The sequence below is a fragment of the Ptiloglossa arizonensis genome, chromosome 3 (genome assembly GCF_051014685.1).
Source record: "Ptiloglossa arizonensis isolate GNS036 chromosome 3, iyPtiAriz1_principal, whole genome shotgun sequence".
NCBI classification, from domain to species: Eukaryota; Metazoa; Arthropoda; class Insecta; order Hymenoptera; family Colletidae; genus Ptiloglossa; species Ptiloglossa arizonensis.
The window spans coordinates 24,096,577-24,121,334 of NC_135050.1; the positions used below are offsets into that span (position 1 = coordinate 24,096,577).

At 44.6% G+C, this 24,758-nt stretch overlaps 1 protein-coding gene across 2 annotated transcripts in view; it reads right to left on the minus strand.

The window, feature by feature from the left end:
- LOC143145006 (uncharacterized) overlaps positions 1-24,758 on the minus strand; it is a 643,697-nt gene that overhangs the window by 571,366 nt on the left and 47,573 nt on the right. The window lies entirely within an intron of this gene.

A 24,758-nucleotide genomic window follows, 5' to 3' on the forward strand; every position in this document is an offset into this window, starting at 1 on the left:
ATAAAATGGATGACTCGAATTAGTAGGTACGAAAATAAAACAAATGACTCGAGTTAGAAAGAACCGAAGACAAAACGAATGACTCGAATTAGAAGGTACGAAAACAAAACGGATGACTCGAATTAGAAAAACCCGAAGACAAAACGGATGACTCGAATTAGTAGGTACGAGAATAAAATGGTTGACTCGAATTAGGAGAACCGAAGATAAAACGGATGACTCGAATTAGAAGGTACGAAAATAAAACGGATGACTCGAGTTAAAAAGAACCGAAGACAAAACGGATGACTCGAATTAGTAGGTGCGAAAATAAAACGGTTGACTCGAATTAGGAGGAACGAATGGACACCGATCTCGAAGGAAAAAATCCGCCCGGGGCGTTCACCGTGCGGTGATCTCGATTCTCTGATTTTAGAAACGGACGGGCACGTCGAATCGAGGCGAGACGAAGGTGAAACGAACCGGTAGAATTAGAAGAAACGAAGGGACACCGATTTCGTCGAAAAAACGGCTCACGGTTGACGCCGATGGCCCTCGAGACTATTTAGGGTGTACGCGCTCGCCGTGAAACCAGCAGCGGAGAGATTCTACTCGTGAGTTGTTCGGAGTGACGTTAATTCGGCGAGGAAAACCGATTTATACGGTGCGGAGAAGCTAGCAATCGTTCCACATACGATAATTAAGACGAGCAGACCCGGTGCTTTTCGAATTATCCGACGAGGACGCAACGCGTCGGTGCTTGTTTCGTTGCGGTGAAAGTGATCGGGCATCTTAGCTTCCGGTGAGACCGATAACAGTCTTGCAACGATCGTAACGCACTGTTCTTCGAGTCATTCTCGTAAACCGAGCTTTAATAACGATCAGTGCTGTCCCTAGAATCGCAGGGCCCCTTTTTCCTAATCCAATATCGATTTAAACAGTTTCGAGATACTGTTTGTTATCCAATGTTTTTACAGTCTTATTTTTTTCGGGAAACTACGTTTCACGGGACATTTCGATTCCGTCTGTACAGTTTTTTAATTAAATTTACCGCAAGAATGTACAGTAGACTCGCTTTTTTTTCTACGCGAAAATAATCGGCAGAAAAATTATCGATTTACCTCGAATAAATATACTTTTCCGTCACATTGATCGTTACTCGAAATCATAGTTTTTCTCTCGATCGTTCGAGTTTCCACCGTACCAAATTTTCAACTGGTGATTTCGTAGTATTCTTTATAATTTCGGATTAACCGGGTGAAAGGAGAAGTGGGAGAGAAAAAATTGTATACCTCGACTGGTACAATTACCTGCGTTCATTTTTGATAAACCCGTGGATGTAAGCAACAATAAGTGCGGGGTCCCTTAAGTGTACGCTCGGGGCAAGAGCACGGTTCGCTGAAAGCGGTACTGATAACGCGTAGATGTAATTCTACCTCTCAACGCGCCGTTAAAGTATCTCTTCCGGAATTACACTAACGATCGAGTCTCGTAACGAACTTTGAACCTCGTCTTAGGGTACAAGGAAGGAATTCGAACGATGGACGAAAGAAATCATTGCACGGAACGACTTACACGATAAGAGCGATCAATGTGTCTCTTATCGTAAACCTCCTGCGAGCTGCTCCCGAAATATTTACTCTCGAGGTACCAAATTTCACTGAAAGCAGTACTGATGAAACGTAGGTACAGTTCTACTTCGTAACTACAACCTACACGTTAAGAGCGATCAATGTGTCTCGAGAAGGTCTATTTCCTGCAATTCTGCTCCCAAAATATTTGTTCTCGTGCCATTGGATTTTGTTGAAAGCAGTACTGATAAAGCGTAGGTGTAATTCTACTTCTTGACCATGATCTACACGTTAAGAGTGATAAATGCATCTCTCATCGCGAAAAGTCTATCTCCTGCGATCTGCTCTCGAAATATCTATTCTCGAACCATTGAATTTTACTGAAAGCAGGACTGATAAAGCGTAGGTATAATTCTACCTCGTGACTATGATCTACACGTTAAAAGCGACAAATGTATCTCTCATCGTCGACCTCTCACGAACTACTCCCGAAATATTTACTTTCAAAGTACCAGATTTCACTGAAAGCAGTAGTGACAAAGTCTAGATATAATTCTACCTCGCGACCACAACCTACACGTTAAGAGCGATTATATATCTCTCATCGTCGACCTCTCACGATCTACTCTCGAAATATCTACTTTCAAAGTACCAAATTTCACCGAAAGCAGTAGTGACAAAGTTTACATATAATTCTACCTCGCGACCACGACCTACACGTTAAGAGCGAGCGATCACTGTGCCTCTCATCGCGAAAGATCCATCTCCCGCGATCTGCTCCCGAAATATTGGCTCTCGAGGCACCGTATCTCTCGAACGCCCTTCGTCCTTCGTCCTAGGAAAAGAATCCCTCGGAAGGAGAGGAAGACGGCGATCAGGGCGTCGTTCGAGCAGGATGCACTGATCCTACCTTGGCTGCCCGCCACGCCCGCCATTCACCTTCAACTTGGTCTCTCTTTCTGTCGCGGAACGAACGCGCGTGTTGTAACCGAGCCGCGCACCGACGGGCCGCACACCGACGCGTCGGGAGGCCTGGTGGAAACCATCGCAGAAGAATCGCGAACCACGAGAGAGGAGACGAACAGGCTGCCAGACCACGACGACTGATAAATACCAGAATCGAAACCAGTCCCGACAAATTGTCCCGGATTAGCGCACAACGTATCGCTTTCCGCGAACGACAGAAAATCGCGCCGGTAGAAAAACACCGACATATTTATGGACTCGTCGAGCGCGTTACGAAGTAATTTGTTCCGGAATCCCGTGGCTCGTTGAACGACTCGCCTCCCCTCGTCGACGGTTTATCATCGCTATTAATGTCCGTACGTCGACGATTCGTCGAACTTTAAAGCACCATCGGCGCGTATTTTATACCGTGGCAACGGTTCGCGCCTCTCGTATATCTCGTCACCGGCTCGACTCTCTTGCGCAACGATAGCGCGACGACACGATGGAAATTCAAATATTCGAAAACGGGGACGACCACCATCGTCGTTGTCGTCGTCGTTCCGCGGTGGTCGGTTGATTTCTGCGCTCGCGAGCGCGTGCGCGTGCGCGTGCGCGCCCCGACGACGCACGTGTCGAGGGTGCGCGCGCACGCACGCACGACCTTCGGAGAGAAACGATTCGATGTAATCGTCGCCACGTCCCGACGCAGAACAAAGAGGTTATCTTCCGACATACCTGTTCGTACGGCTACCGAGTTTCGCGAGCGTTCACGGAAACCAACGACAACCCGGCTGCGGTGGATCGCGTTTACTACGACGACGGTCACTCCGCGATACGTAATTGCGGTAATCACGCGACCGCGTGTAATCGCGCGCTCGATCGAAAACACGGGGAGGACAAGACTCGGTCCTGTTGTCTTTTTTTTTCCTTTCTTTTTCGTTTTTTTTTTTTTTTTTTTTATCTTCTCGAGAGACGTCCTTTTTTCCGATAGCGCGCGATTGATATTTTCCCGGCAGTGAAATTTTGTAATCTACGGTCAATCTTGCGCTTAATGCCATCACGAGGCCTTGGTTTCCTTCTTTTCAATCTTCTTAAGAACCAACGTCGTCCATTTTCCCAATGACAAGTACTTAATATTTTTCCGTCCGCGAAATTCGATAATAAAATTTGATGAATTTTATGCGTAATCTCATCACGAGGCCTTGGTTTCTTTCTTTTCGACCTTCCCAAGAACCAACGTCGTCCATTTTCCCAATGGCTCGCTGTAGGTATTTTTCTCGATCACGAAATTCGGTAATGTTCGATCAATTCCGCGTATAATAGCATCCGTACGAGGAAAGGTTCGACAATCGAAAAGATAAGTAGAAAAGAGCAAAAGTTGTAGCCTAATTTTTTGTTTCTTTCCTCGAACTTTTCAAGGGCCATTATCACCCCTTTTCCCGGTAGCTCGGTAAGTATGTTTCCGTTCGCGAAATTCGGTAATCTTCGATCAATTTCGCGTGTAATCTCACCCGTAGCAGGAAAGACCTGATAATCGAAAAGATGATCAGTGGAGAGAAGAGGACGTGACAAAAAAACAGATTTTTTTTTGGACTCCCGGGAGTCGATGTCGCCTCTTTTCTCGATGGCGCGCTGTAAGTACTTTTCCATCCGTGAAATTCGATAATCTTCGATTAATTTCGCGCGATCTCACCTCTACAAAGAAATTCTTGATAATCGAGAAGAGAATTGAAGAGATGGGGAAGGCGTGGCCTTAATTTTTTTTTTACTTTTTCCATCTTCTCGAGAGTCAACGACACCATTTTTCCCGATGGCGGGTGATGTACGTTTCCCGCTGTGTTGAGCAATAAAATTACTGTGCTTCGGCAATGAAAATGATCCAAGAGCAAATTTTCTAACGATGCGAGAATATAGAGCAATGATCCTCCGTACTCGATGTCGACAAACACGTCGAGAGAATTAGTTATTCCACAATTCGGCTCCCCAAACAGAGGATGGCTGCTGAGTGCAATAATCCTACTCGTAATCTCCGGATCAATGCGGTGATAAGCAAATCCTGTGTATCCATATGCGTCATGCACTGAACACGAACCACTGTATTTTTCTCCGTTTGCGAAATTCGGTAATCTTCGATTCATTTCGCGTAATCTCACCTATGCAAGAAAATATTTGTTTCTTTCTTTTCCTCAATAGTGTACAGTAGATATTTTTCGGTTTACAAAATTCACTAATTTTTTTAATAATTACACATATAATCCTGTACAAAAGATACTTGTTCGATCAAAAACACGATCAGTGGGAAAAAAGTAGGCGTACACTCTTTCTTTTTTTCAACCTTCTAAAAAGACGATCGGCCTTTTTCTCAATCACGTACAGTAGATATTTTTCCATCCGTGAAATTCGCTAATTTTTGTAATTCCACACATAATTCTGTACAAAAGATACTTGTTCGATCGAAAAGATGACCAATAGAAAAGAAAAGGCGTACACTCTTTCTTTTTTCAACCTTCTAGAAAGACGGTCGGCCTTTTTCTCAATAGTGTACAGTAGATATTTTTCCATCCACAAAATTCGCTAATTTTTTAATAATTCCACACACATAATTCTGTACAAAAGATACTTGTTCGATCGAAAAGATGACCAATAGAAAAGAAAAGGCGTACACTCTTTCTTTTATCAACCTTCTAGAAAGACGGTCGTCCTTTTTCTCAATAGCGTACAGTAGATATTTTTCCATCCACAAAATTCGTTAATCTCCCTCGTACGAGGAAACACCCGATGGAAAAAAAGATTAGTAAAACGAAAAGACGGTCCCACTTTCTTCTTTCTTTTTTCTTTTTAGTCGAGCAGGACGCCCCTTTTCCCAACGAGGCACGCTATATTTTCCCCGGTTCGCGAGATTCGGTAATCTTCGTTTAATTTCGCGCGCAATCACCACCGTACGAGGAAACGGTCGGTCGATCGTTACGCTATCCGAGATTACCGTCATCTGGCCAATAATTGTGGAGACAGAGCGAGGGGACACGCCATCGTGAAACGTTCCGAGGAGTTCTCGTTGCCGTGGCCACGCACACGCGCGCCTCTCGCTCAAAATTCGATACTTATACGGAATTTCGCGCGCAATTTTCTGGGAAATACGACGCCGCGAAATCGTACGCCGTCTGATTACAGTGATTACGCGACCGGCCGTAATCGCTCGACGATTAAGGATCAATCGAAGTGATCTACAACATATAGAATACACCGTGCGGCCTATGCACCGCGCGTCGTAATTAATAATTCCTCCGCGCGCGCGGCCCGCCATCGGAGCCGTAATTCCGTGCAATCCGTATCTGTTTACGTCCTGGTAATTTACCCCCGTACGAAACGCCGATTTACCACCAGAGACGATTGGAAACCGCGAAGGGAAACGATAACCGTGTCCCAGGAAATTTCAAAGCTGGCCAACTAGAGCGTAAACTCTCTTTTACGAATCGAAAGGAAAATCGCCTCGCCTAGAATCGCCCGCTCCCCAACCGTATCGCGGAACCTGGACGTTTCCAGTGAACGAACTTGGGAATTAAACGCGGTTAACGTTGCGCGATGAAACACGATCCTTCCGTTCGTAAACCTTGTTACCTTGTTGCACGACCGTCGGGGAAAAATCGAACCTCGTCCACCTCTCTCGCGAGGAGAGCTCCGATCTCGAAGAAACGAGAACGATAAATTAGTATCCAACGAGTGGATTTTGAAAAGATTGAACCGTTCTGTTCGTTAATCGTACTTTCGGGGACAATTTTGCGCTCATGGTACCGCCGTGTCGATGTTTGCGCGAGGATCGTGCAATTGCATCGAAGTGCATCGGATGCATCGCGATGATCTTTAGAGAGGGTAGATTAGTGGTGGTACGGAGGACAATGTATGATTGTACGAAAATTGATTAAAAATAGAATTTTGTAGAGATAAATGGTGGTACGGAGGTCAATGTATGATTGTACGAAAATTGATTAAAAATAGAATTTTCTAGAGATAAATGGTGGTACGGAGGTCGATGTATGATTGTACGAAAATTGATTAAAAATAGAATTTTCTAGAGATAAGTGATGGTACGAAGGTCAATGTATAATTGTACGAAAATTGATTAAAAATAGAATGTTTTCTTACGTGGCTTTCGAGAAAGATGTCTTTGAGTAGCTATAGAGAAGAGAATGTTATAGGTACGGTAAAATAAATAGTATTTTCGATTATTCGTAAGTGAGCAATGACATTGAAAGTAGACTAACTTAGAAAATGAAAATTGGAATAAACGACGAACAAAGAAAGGAATTCGTCGAGTAATAATCGAGTGTTTTAATGAGGAAGAATTATTCCAGGGGAGTATGGTACTGTGAGTAAATAAGACAGACATTCTTAGGATACTCGCGCGCTCGAGTGTTTAAAATTATTCAGAAACCAACGCGTCGCGTTCGAAAATGTTATTGTACATTTAGGTTAATTTTCTCGCAACCGTATCGAAAAATATTTTCAAAAATATGGTACAGTGCTCGGTTAAAACCTATCCGTTAAAAATTATACACTTCTAAAACGAATACACCGATTCGTTGATTATTTAATTAAAACTTAAACTTTAAGTAAAATTTCCAAAAATCGCCTAAACACGTACAATCGCGCTAAAAAGAAATGACAACAGTTACGAAAACGCGCGAGAAAAACTCTCAATTCGCGCGATCTCTGCGCGAATCGAAGACCTCGAGCAACATGGCCGCCGTCGGATGCATTTTTTCACTCCGTTGCAGCGTCGCAGTTTCAACGAGTACCGTTTAGGCGTAGTCGAGATCGGGGGAAATGAAAAGCAGGGAAAAGGAAAAAAAGACACGCGTGCATACACATACACACGCGTACGCGAGTATCGTGAACGCAGCGACGCGTTGCATCGTTTTAGGCGTCGAGTCGCGTCGAGTCGCGTCGACGTTGATAAGACTTCGGGCCGGTGTTCGATCGCGTTGGAACCTTCGGTGGTTACAGCTGCGGAAATGTCCGCTGAAACGAGGTGAAGGCTACCAGATGTAGATAGAAGTCGGATCCGCGCGTATTAAGCCGCGCAGAGAGGGCCGGGAGTGCGCACGCGCCCGCGCGAACGCCCCGGTGCCGCGTTGGGCGGCCCGAAGAAGCTACGGCGACGTTTAACACCGCGCTAGCTACCGAGCGAGCGACTAACGAGCGAGTTGCGTAACGCGCGCGGCCGTTGTCGCCGGCAAGGCGATACGCTCGCGCGAATACATCGCGTTACGTCGCGTAGAGCCGAAAAAATCGACGACCGCCCATCCTCGTGTCAATCCTTTACAAAGATATCGGTGCGCGTCGCGATATCGCTCGTACGAGCTCGCGAACACCCGTGTCGCACCGCGTACAGACTGCACGACCGAAACGAATCGCCGACGCGATAGTAGATGCGGTTCTCCTCGTCGCGGAAATTATATAATATCGACGCGTGCATGCGCGCGCAAGCGCAAGCGCAAGCGCGAGCGCGAACGCGAGCGTGCCACCTCCCACCCCCGCGCCGCGTGTGACGTAACCGGTCGATTCGAGACCAATTCGCGAAAAAAAGAACTCGCGAAAATTGATCTCCGAAGGTGCGATTTTCTTCGTTAAGATCGTATATTTGGTTTCGTTTGTTCTTAATTGGAAGAATGGGAATAACGCGTGCGAGAGATTCGAGAAAAATATATCTCGTGAAAATTGATTTCCAAAGGTGTGATTTTCTTCGGTGAGATCGTATGTTTGTTCTTAATTGGAAGAATAAAAAAAATTGAAGAAAGAAATCTCGTGAAAATTGATTTCCGAAGGTGTGATTTTCTTCGTTGCGTTTGTTCTTAATTGGAAGAATAAAAAAAATTGAAAAAAAGAAATCTCCGAAGATGTGATTTTCTTCGTTGCGATCGTATGTTTCTTCTCGAAGAAAATAAAAAAATATACGTGACACAAATTCACGAAAAAATCTCGCGAGAACGAACACCTCTTAATAATTGATCTCGTTGGTATTCTCTTCGCACCAATAACAATTTGTACTATAGGGAGCTGGTAAGTCGGCGAGCGGGACGTCACAGAGGCAAGAAGGGGTTAGCGTTCCAGTTTCCGAGACAGACACCGGATCGGAGTAAACGCGAGAAAACGTGACAAATTATAGTTTCTGAGAATTGTAATTGTTCGAAACTCGTCCCAATAAAAATGGATCCGACACGTGACGCGAGAAAACAAAAATTACAGATGCCGAAGATTGTGATTATTTAAAGTTACACACCGTCCGAGTAGCGTAAGCTGGCATAAAAAACTATAGTTTTTTAAAATTGTAATTATTTAAAATTGGACACAGCGCCGGAGTAGCGCAAACGGACGTACAGTATCCGAAAAGTAAAATTATTTAAAATTGGAAAAAGCAACCTGACCAAATATAAAAATAATAGTTTCGTAAAATTATGATCGTTTATAGTTCGTCGCGGTAAAAATTCGTGCGAGGTTTCTCGAACCGGTCGATCGATCAGCTCTCGGTAGGTAGGTTCGTTCCGCGAGTAAGGTCGGTCCGCGGGAGGCATCGCGCGTACGAAAATTTCGCGACCACCCGCGGTACGCGTCGTCGACAGAAGTTACATGTCAATCGGCATTTACTCTCGCCACCCGTTGGCAATGCGGTCTGTCCACTTGCGCTCGCCTTCCACGAATCGGTCGGCGCGCCCGGCCCGGCGTTTCCCGCAACGAGCGAGCGAACCATCATCGAGCGCGATCTCGCGCTGGAAAAAAAAGCGACGAATAGGAACTTTCTAAGGAAACAAGCGACACCCGGTATGTAGGCGAACCACGCGACGTATCGTGCGACAGAGGAGAAGGGCGTGCCTGCAGTCGCTGCACACTGCGCAGTTTGTTGCACGCGCTGCAATCGTCCGTATGCACCCGAGATGTGAGAGTTGTGCACGAGGCCCCGCGTAAGTACGTGAACGCGCGCAGCGCACGCACACCGGCGCATGCGCCTCGTGGAAACACGGCCGGCAGCCCGCGAGACCGACCGAGCCAGCCAGCCTGGACTTTTACGCGACGACGGATATCCAATGTGACATTTCTACCGAGACTACGCTGAAAAACAAACGGGTGGGGGAACACCGTGCACAAAGCGACACGGGATACGCGCAAGTTTCGTCCCCCACCCTTTACGCATAGGCGTCCTAACCTCCCGAGGGATTTACTTTTAGAACAATCGGCCTGGGAATTCACCGCTTCCTCGCTAACTCGAACTGTTCGACCATTTGTAAACATTCACCATGTCGAATCGCAAGTACCAAAATATTTACGCATAGGCGTCCTATCCTCCCGGAAAATTTATTTTTGGAAAAGTCGACGTGCGAATTTTCCGCTAACTCGCGAACTCGAACTAGTGGCCGATTTGTAAACATTCACCATGTCGAATCGCAAGTACCAAAACTTTTACGCATAGGCGTCCTATCCTCTCGGAAAATTTATTTTTGGAAAAGTCGACGTGCGAATTTTCCGCTTCCTCGCGAACTCGAATTAGTGATTGATTTGTAAACATTCACGATGTCGAATTGCAAGTACCAAAACTTTTACGCATAGGCGTCCTACACTCTCGGAAAATTTATTTTTGGAAGAATCGACGTGCGAATTCTCCGCTTCCTCGTGAACTGACACGATTCGACGATTTGTAAAAATTCCCTTGAAATTGTAAACACTAGGACTTTTAAGCATAGGCGTCCTACCATCCCAGAAGATTTATTTTTAGAAGAATCGACGTGCGAATTTTCCGCAAAATTGAACTGTTCGAGGATTTGTAAAAATTCACGACCTTGAATTGTTCGAGGATTTGTAAAAATTCCCGACGTCAAATTGCAAACATCAGAACTTTTACCCAACAACGAATATGCAATGTGACATTTCTCCAGAGACTGTGCTTTCAAATACAAGGGAAGGGTTAGGTCTGGATTAGGTCCCCTCCCTTTTCCTGCATAGGCGTCCTACCCTCTCGAGAAAGATATTTTCCGAAGAATGGACGTGTGAAATTTCCGCTTCCTCTCAAACTCGAACAATTCAACTATTAAGTTGTTCGGAAAGTAATTTCGTTTTTTTCGGTGAAAATCAAACACACTCTTTTAAAATGTATAAAATTTTATCAAATTACATATTCTCCATTTTGAAAAACGATATCACTTTCCGAACGACTCAATATTTGTAAAAATTCGCACGAAATTGCAAACAGCCGAGATGGAAAAAATAAGAAACGGTTTCGTTCTATTGGAATTGTTTTCCCCAGTGTGGTCCGATGCGAATCGAATACCGACACGCGACGAGCTGCCCGAAATAATTGGCTTCCCGTAGAATTTCAGCGAGCCACCCGAACGTGTACGAAATAAACACCGTGTATGCAGTCCCGAGCGATCGTGACAGAGCGCTGGAGTTTTTTCGTCGCTGTTCGAGCGGAGACGAAATAATTTCGCTTATCGCTCTCGAGCGTGTCCCCTGAACTTTGATTTCAAACGAACCCGATCGAGAAGATCCGAAAGTTTCTTTCGCGAACAAAGAAGTATACACGGTGCATCGTCCAGATGAAAAAGTTTCGACGTTGTTTATCGGTCGCGTTACTCGGTTTCTCGATTCGAGATTTTCCGAACGGTCGTTGATAAGACGCCGCTTGTAAATTTTTCGTCCGTCTCGGGGCACGCGTGCCGAGTTGTTTGCGCCGTGAAGCGCGAAACGAATCGCGGAAGCTTATGGTAACGAGCTGGAAACTAATCCGCGCGGTCGAAACACCGATCGATATTTCATTTAATACACGAGACGTTCGATCGATTAAAAAAACGACGTTATCGGTCCATTTGCATCGCGAAGTGGAATATTCCGCGCGCGCGTGCAGCCCCGTATCGCCGTACGACCGGCAATTAATTAATTGTTCAATTAATTCGCGGAGCCCCGGGCTCGTGGAACGATTCGCGAGTGCCGCGCCCGATTCGAAAAACTCGATATTAGCGACGATACCAGCCGATCTGGTAGATAATTCGCGAATCGTATTTAGATTAGTGGCGCGAACGAGTCTCAAAGAGGCCGACGTTCGCGGATTATTCCGCGGTCGGTAACGTGGGTAGCTCGAGGCATTCCGCTTCGCGATGCAAATTAGTCGAGAAGTAAGAAAAAGAAAACTCTTACCGGGCTGTCAGCAACGATGGCGGAAAAACTTCTAATTAAAAGGCTTCTTGATTCGTTCTATCCGAGCATAAATCATTAATAAACATATTCAACGGGCCTTGTTTGGCGCATCCTTATTATCCTCGACAAAAAGTACGCGCGCTTCGCGAGTCATTCGTGGCCTATAAGTTACGATCGGGCTGACTGCGACATACTTATTAAGTTAACTCGGTTGTAAACAATCTTTAATTTTCTTACGCCGTGCGATTAACCGTCTTCTTCTTTTTTTTCTTTTTTTTTTATTTGCGCGCGCGAACGAACGATCACCTACGAGCCAACGAGCTCAACGAAACGAGAACGTTTCGCGAGTCGACGCGGAAAATCACGAGGAAAATTCTATCGATGTATTCTATTGACCGTTGTGTGCTCATCTTGTCTCGTGTTTTCTCGTATATACGATTAATATTCGTTGGATACACGCTACCGTCCGACTCGCGCGCGCAATCTCGCGAACGATACTTTTCTCTCCTCGTCGATACGTTCCCTTTTGTTTGGAAAGGATCGCGATGCGGCTCGTGGCATTCTGTCAATTATTTCGGTGAAGAATTCGCGATATTATATTTAGACGACGTGACACGCGTGAATTGTATCGTCGTGTTGCAAATTTTACGGTGAATTAACAACTTGGAACGAGCGAACAGAACGAAACGAAGCAAGGGGAGTCGTCTCGGAACATTTAAGCTGTATCTTATTTCACTTTTTTTCAAAACGAACAAGTTCAATGGTAACGTTGCGAATTCTAGATGAAACAGTAACTTGGAATAAGTAAATAGAACGAAACTCTCAATTCATTTGAAACTGAACGAGTTACATGGGAATGTTACAAATTAAAACTATACTTGTAACCGGAATGCAGAAACTGAAACTTAAAATAAGAACGAGTTGCACAGTAATATTACAAACTTTGGATAAACTGGTAACTTAAAATAATTAGATAAAACAAAATAAGAAGACTCGTTTCGGAAAATTGTATCCGTACCATATTTAACATTTTCTAAATCGAACGAGTTGCATAGTAATATTACAAACATTAGATAAACTAGTAACTTGAAATAATTAGATAAAACAAAATAAGAAGACTCGTTTCAGAAAATTTTATCCATACAATATTTAACATTTTCTAAATTGAACGAGTTGTATAGTAATGTTACAAATTTTAGATAAACTAGTAACTTAAAATAATTAAATAAAACAAAATAAGAAGACTCGTTTCGGAAAATTGTATCCGTACCATATTTAACACTTTCTAAATCGAACGAGTCGTACGATATTATTGCAAATTTCAGATAAAACAGTAACTTGAAATATGTAAATAAAACGAACAGAGTTATAACGATAAAATGTAAATAAAACGAGAACAGTTTCAAAAACTTATATCCGTACATTATCTCTTATTTTCCAAGTCGAACGAGTCGTACGCAACGCTAGTGTATCTTCGGGTTGAAAATGTACGAACCTACAGGTGAATAGATATCGTCGAGGATGTTACATAAAACCGTGATAATGTCTGTGGTCAGGGTTTATCGATAAAGACGAATCTCGTGAAAACCTTGCAATTTGAAGTTTATTCTTCCCATTGGAGCTATTTACCGTAGCTCGTTCAGTTTCTATCTGCGAGCACGGAGCATCGAAACGAGCGTAGATTCGGTATAGCAACGAATCACACCGCGGATGACGTCCCTGCCGTAGTCGAGGAGCACGGAGCGTGTCGGTGGCAAGGGTCCCCCTACTTCCGGCGAACCATATCCGGCAGAACGCCCACCTATATCTCGGTCCGCCAGACCGTGCACACTCCCTGCTGCCACAATCTACTCTATCGTCGTCCAATTGTGATAGATGTTCTAGCCCGACGAAATTGTTCCGAGTTGTACAGCGGCAATAAAAGTTGCTCCTCGAGTGGACGCGTTTGACGCGTTCCTCGTTAAATTCATTTCCTACTCCGGTGCTCCAAGGTCCCCTTAACCCTCGTTTCGAATCGAAATTAGTCCGTTTTCCAGAGACGGTTCCAACGGGGACTCGAAAACGAACAACAACGCACGAATCGGTCGCCAACACCGATAATACAACGCGATCGTTCTCACGGGGAGGAAATTAATTGCTGTGATAACATTGGGTCGTTTGGAAAGTTGTTTTATTTTCCAGAATGAAGAATATATAGTTTAGTGAAATGTTTAACGTTCTGAAAAGATCGTGTTTCATTTCCAAACTGAAAAAAACGAAATAACTTTCCGAAGTAACTTTTAATCTTCGAATGGATCTACGGGAAGAGATAGATTCTTCGTTGGTAAGTGTCATTCGACCGATACCGAATCGATGAAATTAGTTACAGAGATTGGAATAATAGATAAGTAAATTTCAACCGGGAAAAATTGATAGAAATCGAAAGATTTTGTAACAATGATTACGGAAATACTCTCTTCTCGAAGATACTTGTCCAGTGTGCTCCAAATACCCAAGTGTCGTATCGCGCACGAACTTGCGCGTGGATAAAAATTGTAGAGAGAATTATACCGGTTACTCGTACGACACGTCTCTAAATCAATTCTCCAGTCGGACAATAAGCGGATGCACCTGCCAGGCTAGCCGTTCGGTAAACTTTCATCGAGGATCCTCTCACGGAGGAGAGGGGGAGGGTTTCTTTTATCGCGTTAGATCGGCCGCATTGCGCAACGGGGGGTTAAATTTATCCACCTCGAAGGTCCCGAGGCGAAATGCGCAAAAATTGTTGAAAATTTACGAAATCTCGCGGCCGAAATGACGCCCGATTTAGACCCGTGTATCCGCCCGCCAAAGTAACGCATATTCTTGGTGAACGTGGGTGGAATAATTTACTCCCCCTCGCGAACACGTCGAAGACGATTCTCGAAGGAGGATACTCGAACCGAAGCGGTAGCGATTCTACGAGCGGCACCGATCTCACGATCCCGCGAACACGCTTCGCGTAAGACCTTGCGCGTCCACGCGACGGAATAAAAGATAAATCATACCGAACGAACGGAAATTGAGGTTCGAGTCTCGTACGTTACCGAGACACGCGCGAACGATGAATTAGAAGTTACGCGCGTCGAGCGTGCTCCCGATCGATAGAACCGCTCCGACCGCGATACGAGAAACGAAACGAGAAAAAAGGATGCACCGAGCTGCTGCTGCTGCAAGTATACAAGCGTGTCTATCACTGTGCGCGTGTGACGCGTCATCTCGGTTGCATACGAACTCGTCGAAAGCAAAAGTGGCGCTGGTAAATTTCTTGCTAATTTTAATCATCACTGCGTTTTTTGAAATTTCAAATTTTGTTTTCTTCCGCGTAGACTTTGCGCGGGTATGCGCACTTTCGTTCGTTTTTGCGCGAATCGTGAAACGCGTGATAATGCAGTCGAATGACCTTGAACGATATCTTCGCGCGCCTTAAAAACGTAGTACTGTGTTACCGGACCTCTGGATTTTGAGAAATCGAGATCGAGGATGAAATTTAAACGGTCCGAGTACGAGGAGAAATCGTTTTTATCGTTTAAACGTTTACAATGTATTAAATAATCAATGTATTAATCGTTTGCGCTCGAAGTATTTCTCTACGCAAGAAAGCTCAAAGAAATCTTTGACATTGAATGTGAAGATAAATCAAAGAATTAACTTGGATTTTATCTCGTCGAGATATTTCGTGTACGAGATAGTTTATTTATCTGGAGCCGCGAAGGAAGTTTTGCTTTTGAAAAATTAAAACTTAGAAAAATTAAAAAATCACAGTGCATCTATCGGCGAGTCTTGGTCGCTTTTCGAGTGCAAAGGGTTAAAAAAATCGTACGCTATATTGTATAGTATTCTGTGCAGAATATCTCTATAAAATTTGAAGTAAATCGGATACGTAGTTCCGGAGATTCGTGTCGGCCAAGTTGAAAAATATGTTTAAAAAAAAAAGCGTAAAAGGAGTCTGTTCGTCGCTGCAATTTCGCTAGATGTTTGAATCTCGAGATATCTTTTCGATGTAGCATTCAACGTGCTTTAAACTTGAAGAAAATAAGAAAAGACAAAAATTCGATTGTTTCTAGTCAAGATTGTGTCCCTGCTTAACTTACACCATTTCTGCTCTCGTTTCGTACAATATCGGTAAAGAACTTCGCGTTTGGTCATTCATCGATTCGATCGCGATCGTCGACATCCAATTCGACCCGAGAATTCCACCAAGATCGAACTAAACAAAGGTAGATGAATCTAGAGGGTAAAAAATGAAGCATCGTCGTTCGATCGCGATCGTTGACACCCAGTTCGACCCGAGAATTCCACCAAGATCGAACCAAACGAAGGTAGATGAGTCGAGAGGGTAAAAAAAACACTAATGGCGAGCATCGTCGTTCGATCGCGATCGTCGACACCCAATTCGACTCGAAAATTCCACCAAGATCGAACTAAACAAAGGTAGATGAATCTAGAGGGTAAAAAATCAAGCATCGTCGTTCGATCGCGATCGTTGACACCCAGTTCGACTCAAAAACTCTACCAAGATCGAACCGAACCAAGGTAGATGAGTCCAAAGGGTAAAAAAAACACTAATGGCGAGCATCGTCGTTCGATCGCGATCGTCGACACCCAATCGACCCGAGAATTCGACCAAGATCGAACCGAACGAAGGTAGATGAATCTAGAGGGTAAAAAGAAACGCTAATGTCTTACATCGTGACGTCCATGTAAAATAAAATCAATGGTACCACGGTTAGACGATTGCGTAAGTTTGGCTCGACCGTTTCAGAAGATTATTATCCACGCAGGAAAGCGGCATTATTAATTCCCGTTGGTTAATAAGCCCGCTAGCCGAACCCGGCTTGTTCGAGACACACTAGGAGAGTTATGTAAGGCCCCGCGCGCGATCCCCAGGCGAAATCCGCTTGATTTCGCGCGCCAATATTTATCGCACCCACATCCCGTTATCGTAATTAACTTGGCTCTCGGGTAATCCGACTCGTAGCGAGGTATGCACGATACGCAGGCCCCGCGCCGAGCAATTTTATCCAATCCACGTGGGTGTCCGTGTGGACCCCGCGCGAAGGAACCCGCGATACATGACGCAACCAGGAAAGTAACGGGTAACTGATAAACCCGATAAACAATAAAGAACCTTTAAACCCTGCACCGATCGCGACCATTAACCACTCACACCACGGGATCACCGTACCGGGACTCCCGAGCTTGCCAAACGTTCGATCGTGATTCATCCTAGATCAACGAGGTGTCTTTGCGCGTGGAACGTCTCTCGTGAAAGGTGTCGACGACTACTGGAACACTGTGTCGTCGAAACGCTGGATGAAAAGCCTAGATATGCGCGAATGGAGAAAAATTAACGAGTTCATAGGACAACGTGACAGGTTGTGCTGCGTTACGAGTGACTACGCCGTGTTGTGTCGAAGGAGTCGTCACGTGTGGAGAAATCAGAGGAAAGGTACAGCCGATGCTGTGAACAATGGTACACGGTTCGACTTTGGTGACTCGTTACTCGAAAACGAATTTGTGGGTACAATGGGCTTTTATGGGACGTTCGATCGGTTGATCCGAAAGTACGAATGATAATCGAGCAATGGTGCGGGTAATAGGACAAAATCAACAGAGAGGACTTGTGTGTTTACGAACGCAAGGAATGATAAATATTCCAATTGTAAGAATTCTTTTTTTTGTTTTAATAACTTTTTAAGAGTAATCTATTGCTAGGACACGATGGATAGGAGAAGTCCCAAAGAACGCATCCAGTGTGACGAAAAGGACTACGAAAGTGCTTCGAACGAAAGCGAAAGGTCGAGGTACTCGTCGATAATCTTTCGGTGTACTTTCGTGTAAAGAAATATCGTCGAAACGAAATCGGATAATCGAGAGTGCAGTGCGTTCTCTTTTCAAAAATTTAGTCAATTTTGCTCCGTATTTTTAGCATTCGTCCATCGTCCGTTCGTCGACCGTTTGAAATTGCAGAGTGTAATTTCTAAACACGGCGTAGAGGCAGGAACCGCCGATAAATGTCCTTGTCGTATTTCTAGACTCGCGGAGGGTCAGCGTTCCGCTATCTGTTAATCATTTCGGGTTGCACGGGCAAGTGGCTCTCGAGTTTCCAATTACACGTAACAAGGACCGGTTGCTTGAACGATATGCTGTATCAGCGGGGACAATAAACCGAGAACAACAGGCATCAGCGAAACGCTCGACCGGCGTGGATATAAAAATAGCCAACGCCGCGTGTAAAAGTATTCTCGAGCGGAACGTGTTGCCCGATTATCGTGCATCGTTGGAAAACTTGTCGCGCGCGCCGAGAGAAAAATCGAACTCGGGTGACTCGATTCCACGAGCGGGAAAATCCGAGTCGCGGCGGACCCGATGACAACGCAACGTCACCGGCTCGGATTCGAGACACGCGAGTTGTTATCGACTAATGAAAATCACGCGCGAGATCACAATAAACCGGTAGGATGGACGTCCCCGAGAATCATAAGTCGGCTAGAGCAGAGCCTACTCGCCGATGTGCGCTAACCATTTGTCATGCTCGGTTACTGCGTGCTTCGCCAACGAAGTGACTTCGTAAACTCACGGGGGAACACCTGCTGCGCGCGAGGATGCTCGCATACCTTCCATCGAAGTGTCAACCTACCTGTTACTCGAACGATCCCCCCCCCACGGGTCTCGATATCGATCCGAGATGTCCAACCGATCGAACACATTGTCCTTTTCGGGGTACCGTTTACTTCGCTCGTATGACTCCACGCGGTCGCGTTACCGCTATTGGATAAATTGGAAGTCACGAACCGGTGGGGTTCGAACGTGAAAACGCGACGAAGTGGGGTTCGAACGTGGAAATACGACAAAGTGGGATTCGAACGTAGAAACCAGAGAAAATGGGACTAGAAGAAGTGGGATTCGAACGTGGAAACGCGACAAAGTGGGATTCGAACGGATAAATGCGACAAAGTGGGAGTCGAACTTAGAAACCAGAGAAAATGGGATTCGACAAAGTGGGATTCGAACGTAGAAATGCGACAAAGTGGGATTCGAACGTGTAAATGCGACAAAGTGGGATTCGAACGTGTAAAAGCGACAAAGTGGGATTCGAACGTAGAAATACGACAAAGTGGGATTCGAACGTAGAAATACGACAAAGTGGGATTCGAACGTATAAATGCGACAAAGTGGGATTCGAGCGTATAAATGCGACAAAGTGGGATTCGAACGTATAAACGTGAGAAAATGGGATTCGACGAAGTGTGTTTCGAACGTATAAATGCGACAAAGTGGGATTCGAACGTATAAATGCGACAAAGTGGGATTCGAACGTGTAAACGCGACAAAGTGGGATTCGAACGTAGAAATACGACAAAGTGGGATTCGAACGTATAAAGGCGACAAAGTGGGATTCGAACGTATAAATGCGACAGAGTGGGATTCGAACGTATAAACGTGAGAAAATGGGATTCGACGAAGTGTGTTTCGAACGTATAAATGCGACAAAGTGGGATTCGAACGTATAAATGCGACAAAGTGGGATTCGAACGTGTAAACGCGACAAAGTGGGATTCGAACGTAGAAATACGACAAAGTGGGATTCGAACGTATAAACGCGATAAAATGTGATTCGACAATGTGGGATTCGAACGTATAAATACGAGAAAATAGGATTCGAAGGTATAAACGCGAGAAAATGTGATTCGAACGAATAAACGCGACAAAGTGGGATACAAAACGTAGCCGAGTTGCGTTCGCGACCTCTGTGGTTGCATCTGACCTTGTCGCGTTCCGTTTCGTACGCGTTCCTCGTTGCACGGTGGACCTCTACACGTGGCCAACTTAGTCGGTAGTAACAATGTATCCGAGTAAGGGTACGCGGTCGCGTCACGAGAGATCCGAGCGAACGATTCCCCTCTCCCCTGGGCCGTTTCGGATCGCAGGGCCCCGGTGAACTTCTCGCGCGCCAACGGTACGCGCGTGTACACGACCGATGCGCGCGTTTCTATTTGAATTCGTTCGAAAGCGTGTAAAATGTTTTGTAAATGGATTCGTAAAATTGTAAATCGATAAAGCGTCTCGGTGTACCCGAAAACGATCAAGCGAAACGCAGAGAGTGAACGTCCACGGTCAGCTGTTGCGGTAAAATTTCGATCGCAAGTGACGCTCGTCGAGCGCGTAGTCGAGAAGTCACCGATACATTTGATTAATAACGGATACGTTAAGCGCGCGGGTTCTATCGCGCGGACAAATGGCAACAACTCGACGGAACCGTGGAGATAGAAGCAGGAATATACGGTCTCGAGGAACATCGAGCGGTTCAGCGGTAAAGCGGACGTAGAACAACGTCTGACGCTTGGATTGCAAAACACGTGTAACTTTGGTGGCGAGGATCGTTCGGTTGCTCGTAAAACGGCAGCACGAGCTACGGTGCTCGCATATGCAGTTTGGATTACGTTCTCATTTTACCGAAATTGAGTTTAAACAACAAATCGTAAAGTCACGGGGGCAATCCTCCTTCCGTCGCGACGAATGGAACAGTCGGAGGTTACCGCGCACGCGTCGTCCGTTCAATTTCAATCGAGTAATTCCCTAAAACTACATCGTTGCGTATTCAACGTTCGGACCGAACTTCTTCGAACCGCGCCTCAACGCGATACTTGGACGAAATATTACACTCGCGAGCGGGAACGCGACGTGTACCACCGCTACGCGGCCGATGCAATTATTTTGCATATCAACTCTCCGCGGAGAAATTTAGTATACGCCGTCCCGCGGTGATCGGAGATATAATACGTAAATCCACGGTGAAAGAAGGAATTCTATAATAAGAACGTTCACACCCACCGAAACTTGGGGCATAAAACGCGACTCGCAACAACGAGCAACGATACGGTACGCGAGGCATAAAAGGAACAACAATTATTCAGCGTTCCCGCGAGGAAGTCACCCACCAGGACCTCATGCTGAGACGATCACGTTCCAGAGACCGGTCCAACCGTACCGTATCGTGAAACTCTCTAACGACGACGAATCTCAGCCGCGCTCAACGGGATCAAAATACTTACAAAGAATTGGATTATCAATTATTACGATTATTCCTCTACTCTGTCTACACTCTTGGACGATATTGTGCACGGCTGTTCGTTTAGAAGGGGAAGTGACGCTGCGGGAAGAAATAAATAAAATAGTTTTAAAGAATCTTTCTACGGCTGCAAGAAGAAATTAATTGAACATTTTTAAAGAATCTTAGTACGTTTGCATAAAGAAATGAATCGAAAATTTTTAAAGAATCTTAGTACGTTTGCACGAAGAAATGAATCGAAAATCTTTAAAGAGTCATTGTAATTTTTTGTGTAGAAATAAATTGAAAATTTTTAAAGAATCTTAGTACGTTTGCACGAAAAAATGAATTAAAAATCTTTAAAGAATCATTGTAATTTTTTGTGTAGAAATAAATTGAAAATTTTTAAAGAATCTTAGTAAGTTTGCACGAAGAAATGAATCGAAAATCTTTAAAGAATCTTTGTAATTCCACGTGTCGAAATAAATTGAAAATTTTTAAAGAATCTTTGCATTTCTCTACAAAGAAATGAATCAACAATTTTTTAAGAATTTTTGTTCGCACGATATTTATCTTCGAGATGGCTTTAAAACGCGAAACGAGTCTGTGCTCGAATGAATGAATGTCGACACGTACAACCAATCGCGCAAGTTTATATACGTATATATGTGCCTACAATATAGCGCGAAGAATCAAAGTACGAGTACACATTGTTACAGAAAAAATATACTAAAATAAATTAAATATTAATACACTTTTAGATATAGTTAATTGTACGCGCAGTGTAAAATATCGTATGTAATCTTCCGCGACTGTACTACGTATACATTAAACTTCCCTTCCAGAATTTAATAAATATTACTATTTTTCTTCAAACGCTCACTTCAATCAAAGAACATTTACTTTCAATAGATTGCAATATTACGCAATTTTCAGTTGCGCGTAGACTTTTGCGATTCACACCGAGCAGACTCTGTTCAACCCGCTCCAATTAAAAAAAACAATCTTACTCCAACGTTGGACGAGTCGCGAATTCAAATACCTGCAAATCTGTAAAATCTTACGCGCGACGTCCTACAATTTTCAAATTCAATTTTCTCGAAGAAGAAATTCTCCAGAACTTATTTCTCCAGAACTTCCGGCGACACGTAAGAAACGCGCGTCAATCGTCAAATCGTCGAGTCAAAGACACGCGTATAAACCCAATCGATATATAATAATAATACCACGTACACACGTGACTCTGCTCGTACAAAAATTCCACACGTTTCATCGACGACGAACGTAAACGGAACCTCGCCTTCTCGTAGCGTCTCGTAGCGTCGCGTAGCGTCTGGTAGCGTCGCGTAGCGTCTCACGCTCGCGGTCGTGACTCGCTCAGAATTCATCCGTCGAAACGCGCACGTAGCCGCGAACGATAAGTAGCGATTTTAATTACCAACGAGACACGTAGCACGCCAGATACTCGGGTACACGCATCCATACGCGAGAATTTAATAAGTCATTTTCCAAGCGAGATACAACGCCGTACTCTCGCGGCACGAGGTGTAACCGCTACCTACGATACGCGAGGAATGCGATACCTCGCATTTGCAATTCGCTTCTTGATAATTACGAACAGACCTATCGTACACTTCTTACGCAGGATTCCTCTTACGCAATCACCGTTTTATTGAAACGCGATACCAACGCCGCGCCGTTTCATTCGTACGTTCGTTCATACACGAGCGAGCGAGCGAGCGAACGAACAGACACGGCGATAATTCGAAAATTCTCGAAACAGCGAAATTGAAAGTGACGCGAGAATTATAACCGACGCGATAAAAAGCTCCCGCGATGGTAAGAATCGCGTTCGTATATTAATCGATCCAACGATCCCGGGACGTTACACGCTCGGTGGTAGGTTCCCTCGGCTGGTTACCCCGAGCGGTTATACAAATCGTAGAAAATGAACGCAACACCAACGGAACGATAAATATCGCGAATGGATCTTGCGGGGATTAATTCCTTGGATCGGGGAGGGGCAGCGGGGACCGTAATGCAGTTGCCGTTCTGTCAAGGATCTATTCGCGAACACAGCCGACATTAATTCCGAGCCAATAAACCTTAATGACGACTAACGTACGCGTAGGAAGCTCGCTAATGACCCTCGTGTGATACAGCTTTCTTGTAATTACTACCGATTCCACACTTTCGTTCTCTCTCTCTCTCTCTCTGTCTCTCTCTATCTCGACGAGGTTCCCCCCTGGCCGGAATCACGTGTCGTGCAACGTTTCACCGACGATTGTATAAATAACGCCGAGGAAAATTAATCTCGAAAGCAAACACCGAGGCCGCCTCGTTCCTCTAATTCGAACTCTAATCCGTGTTTGCCAATAACTTGATTTGCCACGTTGGATTCCCACCTTCAATTAACGATCATTACCGCGTACACCTGTTCGCGGTCCGAGGATACAGGGAATATGTATCACTTGGTTCGTGTCTTCGGCGCATCTATCACCGGTGCCGGATGCAGACGGCGTTATAACCAAGCCATCTGATTCCACTGGCAATATTTTACCCTCCGACGACGAAGTAATTGAAATTACCTGTTTATAGCCCTTTCAAAATGCTCTCTCTTATGAAATATGAAACACCTGTTGTGTATATCGGACGCATAATCTTATTATACTACGGACGGTGGAGCCGGTGGGGGGAGAGATGCTCGCGAATGTTCGCTGAAAAATGTTCGGTGGATTGACGAAAAAAAAAAATGAAAAATAAAGGAAGATAGAAAGAAAGAAAGAAACGGATAGAGGGGGAGGAAAGAAGAAAGAAGAGGGAAAAAAAAGTGTAAAAAAAAAGAGAAGCTCCGGGTAAGAATTTATTACGCTCTCCGTATCTTCCCACGGGCGTACGGCAATTTAGGCTTCGACAATTAAACTCTTTCGTAAGACGAGCCTTCAACAGGAGGCTGCCGGTAGCAAGGGCTTTGATTGATCATTAATAAACATTAATGCCTAACTTTAAATTGGAGCCTCATTTGGCCGATACAGAATTTATATCGGAGCTTTCTCCGTGGCAATCACGAGGAATTCTTCGACCGGGCTCGATAATTATTCACGTAATAACTCATGTCGCGGGACGATCGATAACTCATACGCCGCCTCGCGAGCTGTAAATTATGTTATTAGCGTTTTAATTGCACGGTTATCGATTTATTCGGGGTATGTACAAGCGGCACCGTTAAAACTCGCATACGCCGCGAGTGACCTTTCAAATGCGCGAAACAACTTAGTGGCGATATGTAGCGTATCGGCGATCGACAGGCTATCGGCAAAAAATCGACGAGCGGTTGCCTATGAAATACTGCCGCAAAATGCCAACGTACCGCGCCGATATTCATCGATCCGATCGCGAGGTATCGTCCCTCGAACGATGAAAATTCCTTTGCAATTTTCTCGCGCGATACCGAACCGTAAACAATTCCGATTCGGTTCGCGTACGGGCGTGGACCGTCCCACGGATTAACGAATCTTGCGAAATTGTTTAATCTCTACGGAGATTCGTGACGATATTTCGCGTATCGTACGCGGGAATATTTTTCTCTTAATTTTTGACCAGCTCGATATTTCGTACTTCTTTCATTCGTGTACGTTTATTTTTATTTAAGTGCGTTGATATTGTGCAAAATTTTCTCGATTTATCGCTAAGTAGAGAGAAGGCGAAGGTAAACAATTTTAAATAGGAAAAATTGGCGCGAAGATGCGCACAGGTATTGCTATAATTTTTTCTCGATTTATCGCAAAGTAGATAAAAGGTGAGGGTACAAAATTGTCACGAAGACACGCACAGGTACTGCTACAATTTTTTCTTAATTTGTCACAAAGACGATAAAAGGTGAGGGTAGAAAATTTAAAACAGGAACGTAGATTGTAAAAATTGGCGCGAAGACACTCATAGGTACTGCTATAATTTTGTCTCGATTTACCGCAAAGTAGATAAAAGGTGAGGGTACAAAA